This window comes from Aulonocara stuartgranti (genome assembly GCF_965226115.1).
Source record: "Aulonocara stuartgranti genome assembly, chromosome: 8".
Lineage (NCBI taxonomy): Eukaryota > Metazoa > Chordata > Actinopteri > Cichliformes > Cichlidae > Aulonocara > Aulonocara stuartgranti.
The window spans coordinates 28,213,329-28,219,328 of NC_138959.1; positions in this window are offsets into that span (position 1 = coordinate 28,213,329).

The window sequence follows — 6,000 nt, forward strand, 5'->3', positions numbered from 1 at the left end:
GTGCTGGGCAAACAGGTTTTGCAGCCGTTTGAGCTAAGATTTTAAAATTATTCACATAATGAAAACCTATACTTTGTTTCAGGCGAGTTTCCCATTCAAATGCATGTAACAGTGAGAAACACACTGTCTTGGCGAAATAAAGCGTTTTTGAACAACTTCATATAAATCGCTGTAACTTTTGATAGAAGACTCAGACAAACATGTTTATGGCTTTATCTTATAGAACTCAATATCCCCGTGCTGGGCAAACAGGTTTTGCAGCCGTTTGAGCTAAGATTTTAAAATTATTCACATAATGAAAACCTATACTTTGTTTCAGGCGAGTTTCCCATTCAAATGCATGTAACAGTGAGAAACGCATTGTCTTGGCGAAATAAAGCGTTTTTGAACAACTTCATATAAATCGCTGTAACTTTTGATAGAAGACTCAGACAAACATGTTTATGGCTTTATCTTATAGAACTCAATATCCCCGTGCTGGGCAAACAGGTTTTGCAGCCGTTTGAGCTAAGATTTTAAAATTATTCACATAATGAAAACCTATACTTTGTTTCAGGCGAGTTTCCCATTCAAATGCATGTAACAGTGAGAAACGCATTGTCTTGGCGAAATAAAGCGTTTTTGAACAACTTCATATAAATCGCTGTAACTTTTGATAGAAGACTCAGACAAACATGTTTATGGCTTTATCTTATAGAACTCAATATCCCCGTGCTGGGCAAACAGGTTTTGCAGCCGTTTGAGCTAAGATTTTAAAATTATTCACATAATGAAAACCTATACTTTGTTTCAGGCGAGTTTCCCATTCAAATGCATGTAACAGTGAGAAACGCATTGTCTTGGCGAAATAAAGCGTTTTTGAACAACTTCATATAAATCGCTGTAACTTTTGATAGAAGACTCAGACAAACATATGGCTTTATCTTATAGAACTCAATATCCCCGTGCTGGGCAAACAGGTTTTGCAGCCGTTTGAGCTAAGATTTTAAAATTATTCACATAATGAAAACCTATACTTTGTTTCAGGCGAGTTTCCCATTCAAATGCATGTAACAGTGAGAAACACACTGTCTTGGCGAAATAAAGCGTTTTTCAACCACTTCATATAAATCGCTGTAACTTTTGATAGAAGACTCAGACAAACATGTTTATGGCTTTATCTTATAGAACTCAATATCCCCGTGCTGGGCAAACAGGTTTTGCAGCCGTTTGAGCTAAGATTTTAAAATTATTCACATAATGAAAACCTATACTTTGTTTCAGGCGAGTTTCCCATTCAAATGCATGTAACAGTGAGAAACGCATTGTCTTGGCGAAATAAAGCGTTTTTGAACAACTTCATATAAATCGCTGTAACTTTTGATAGAAGACTCAGACAAACATGTTTATGGCTTTATCTTATAGAACTCAATATCCCCGTGCTGGGCAAACAGGTTTTGCAGCCGTTTGAGCTAAGATTTTAAAATTATTCACATAATGAAAATCTATACTTTGTTTCAGGCGAGTTTCCCATTCAAATGCATGTAACAGTGAGAAACGCATTGTCTTGGCGAAATAAAGCGTTTTTGAACAACTTCATATAAATCGCTGTAACTTTTGATAGAAGACTCAGACAAACATGTTTATGGCTTTATCTTATAGAACTCAATATCCCCGTGCTGGGCAAACAGGTTTTGCAGCCGTTTGAGCTAAGATTTTAAAATTATTCACATAATGAAAACCTATACTTTGTTTCAGGCGAGTTTCCCATTCAAATGCATGTAACAGTGAGAAACGCATTGTCTTGGCGAAATAAAGCGTTTTTGAACAACTTCATATAAATCGCTGTAACTTTTGATAGAAGACTCAGACAAACATGTTTATGGCTTTATCTTATAGAACTCAATATCCCCGTGCTGGGCAAACAGGTTTTGCAGCCGTTTGAGCTAAGATTTTAAAATTATTCACATAATGAAAACCTATACTTTGTTTCAGGCGAGTTTCCCATTCAAATGCATGTAACAGTGAGAAACATATTGTCTTGGCGAAATAAAGCGTTTTTGAACAACTTCATATAAATCGCTGTAACTTTTGATAGAAGACTCAGACAAACATGTTTATGGCTTTATCTTATAGAACTCAATATCCCCGTGCTGGGCATACAGGTTTTGCAGCCGTTTGAGCTAAGATTTTAAAATTATTCACATAATGAAAACCTATACTTTGTTTCAGGCGAGTTTCCCATTCAAATGCATGTAACAGTGAGAAACGCATTGTCTTGGCGAAATAAAGCGTTTTTGAACAACTTCATATAAATCGCTGTAACTTTTGATAGAAGACTCAGACAAACATGTTTATGGCTTTATCTTATAGAACTCAATATCCCCGTGCTGGGCAAACAGGTTTTGCAGCCGTTTGAGCTAAGATTTTAAAATTATTCACATAATGAAAACCTATACTTTGTTTCAGGCGAGTTTCCCATTCAAATGCATGTAACAGTGAGAAACGCATTGTCTTGGCGAAATAAAGCGTTTTTGAACAACTTCATATAAATCGCTGTAACTTTTGATAGAAGACTCAGACAAACATGTTTATGGCTTTATCTTATAGAACTCAATATCCCCGTGCTGGGCAAACAGGTTTTGCAGCCGTTTGAGCTAAGATTTTAAAATTATTCACATAATGAAAACCTATACTTTGTTTCAGGCGAGTTTCCCATTCAAATGCATGTAACAGTGAGAAACGCATTGTCTTGGCGAAATAAAGCGTTTTTGAACAACTTCATATAAATCGCTGTAACTTTTGATAGAAGACTCAGACAAACATATGGCTTTATCTTATAGAACTCAATATCCCCGTGCTGGGCAAACAGGTTTTGCAGCCGTTTGAGCTAAGATTTTAAAATTATTCACATAATGAAAACCTATACTTTGTTTCAGGCGAGTTTCCCATTCAAATGCATGTAACAGTGAGAAACGCATTGTCTTGGCGAAATAAAGCGTTTTTGAACAACTTCATATAAATCGCTGTAACTTTTGATAGAAGACTCAGACAAACATGTTTATGGCTTTATCTTATAGAACTCAATATCCCCGTGCTGGGCAAACAGGTTTTGCAGCCGTTTGAGCTAAGATTTTAAAATTATTCACATAATGAAAACCTATACTTTGTTTCAGGCGAGTTTCCCATTCAAATGCATGTAACAGTGAGAAACGCATTGTCTTGGCGAAATAAAGCGTTTTTGAACAACTTCATATAAATCGCTGTAACTTTTGATAGAAGACTCAGACAAACATATGGCTTTATCTTATAGAACTCAATATCCCCGTGCTGGGCAAACAGGTTTTGCAGCCGTTTGAGCTAAGATTTTAAAATTATTCACATAATGAAAACCTATACTTTGTTTCAGGCGAGTTTCCCATTCAAATGCATGTAACAGTGAGAAACGCATTGTCTTGGCGAAATAAAGCGTTTTTGAACAACTTCATATAAATCGCTGTAACTTTTGATAGAAGACTCAGACAAACATGTTTATGGCTTTATCTTATAGAACTCAATATCCCCGTGCTGGGCAAACAGGTTTTGCAGCCGTTTGAGCTAAGATTTTAAAATTATTCACATAATGAAAACCTATACTTTGTTTCAGGCGAGTTTCCCATTCAAATGCATGTAACAGTGAGAAACGCATTGTCTTGGCGAAATAAAGCGTTTTTGAACAACTTCATATAAATCGCTGTAACTTTTGATAGAAGACTCAGACAAACATGTTTATGGCTTTATCTTATAGAACTCAATATCCCCGTGCTGGGCAAACAGGTTTTGCAGCCGTTTGAGCTAAGATTTTAAAATTATTCACATAATGAAAACCTATACTTTGTTTCAGGCGAGTTTCCCATTCAAATGCATGTAACAGTGAGAAACGCATTGTCTTGGCGAAATAAAGCGTTTTTGAACAACTTCATATAAATCGCTGTAACTTTTGATAGAAGACTCAGACAAACATGTTTATGGCTTTATCTTATAGAACTCAATATCCCCGTGCTGGGCAAACAGGTTTTGCAGCCGTTTGAGCTAAGATTTTAAAATTATTCACATAATGAAAACCTATACTTTGTTTCAGGCGAGTTTCCCATTCAAATGCATGTAACAGTGAGAAACGCATTGTCTTGGCGAAATAAAGCGTTTTTGAACAACTTCATATAAATCGCTGTAACTTTTGATAGAAGACTCAGACAAACATGTTTATGGCTTTATCTTATAGAACTCAATATCCCCGTGCTGGGCAAACAGGTTTTGCAGCCGTTTGAGCTAAGATTTTAAAATTATTCACATAATGAAAATCTATACTTTGTTTCAGGCGAGTTTCCCATTCAAATGCATGTAACAGTGAGAAACACACTGTCTTGGCGAAATAAAGCGTTTTTCAACCACTTCATATAAATCGCTGTAACTTTTGATAGAAGACTCAGACAAACATGTTTATGGCTTTATCTTATAGAACTCAATATCCCCGTGCTGGGCAAACAGGTTTTGCAGCCGTTTGAGCTAAGATTTTAAAATTATTCACATAATGAAAACCTATACTTTGTTTCAGGCGAGTTTCCCATTCAAATGCATGTAACAGTGAGAAACGCATTGTCTTGGCGAAATAAAGCGTTTTTGAACAACTTCATATAAATCGCTGTAACTTTTGATAGAAGACTCAGACAAACATGTTTATGGCTTTATCTTATAGAACTCAATATCCCCGTGCTGGGCAAACAGGTTTTGCAGCCGTTTGAGCTAAGATTTTAAAATTATTCACATAATGAAAACCTATACTTTGTTTCAGGCGAGTTTCCCATTCAAATGCATGTAACAGTGAGAAACGCATTGTCTTGGCGAAATAAAGCGTTTTTGAACAACTTCATATAAATCGCTGTAACTTTTGATAGAAGACTCAGACAAACATATGGCTTTATCTTATAGAACTCAATATCCCCGTGCTGGGCAAACAGGTTTTGCAGCCGTTTGAGCTAAGATTTTAAAATTATTCACATAATGAAAACCTATACTTTGTTTCAGGCGAGTTTCCCATTCAAATGCATGTAACAGTGAGAAACGCATTGTCTTGGCGAAATAAAGCGTTTTTCAACCACTTCATATAAATCGCTGTAACTTTTGATAGAAGACTCAGACAAACATGTTTATGGCTTTATCTTATAGAACTCAATATCCCCGTGCTGGGCAAACAGGTTTTGCAGCCGTTTGAGCTAAGATTTTAAAATTATTCACATAATGAAAACCTATACTTTGTTTCAGGCGAGTTTCCCATTCAAATGCATGTAACAGTGAGAAACGCATTGTCTTGGCGAAATAAAGCGTTTTTGAACAACTTCATATAAATCGCTGTAACTTTTGATAGAAGACTCAGACAAACATGTTTATGGCTTTATCTTATAGAACTCAATATCCCCGTGCTGGGCAAACAGGTTTTGCAGCCGTTTGAGCTAAGATTTTAAAATTATTCACATAATGAAAACCTATACTTTGTTTCAGGCGAGTTTCCCATTCAAATGCATGTAACAGTGAGAAACGCATTGTCTTGGCGAAATAAAGCGTTTTTGAACAACTTCATATAAATCGCTGTAACTTTTGATAGAAGACTCAGACAAACATGTTTATGGCTTTATCTTATAGAACTCAATATCCCCGTGCTGGGCAAACAGGTTTTGCAGCCGTTTGAGCTAAGATTTTAAAATTATTCACATAATGAAAACCTATACTTTGTTTCAGGCGAGTTTCCCATTCAAATGCATGTAACAGTGAGAAACGCATTGTCTTGGCGAAATAAAGCGTTTTTGAACAACTTCATATAAATCGCTGTAACTTTTGATAGAAGACTCAGACAAACATGTTTATGGCTTTATCTTATAGAACTCAATATCCCCGTGCTGGGCAAACAGGTTTTGCAGCCGTTTGAGCTAAGATTTTAAAATTATTCACATAATGAAAACCTATACTTTGTTTCAGGCGAGTTTC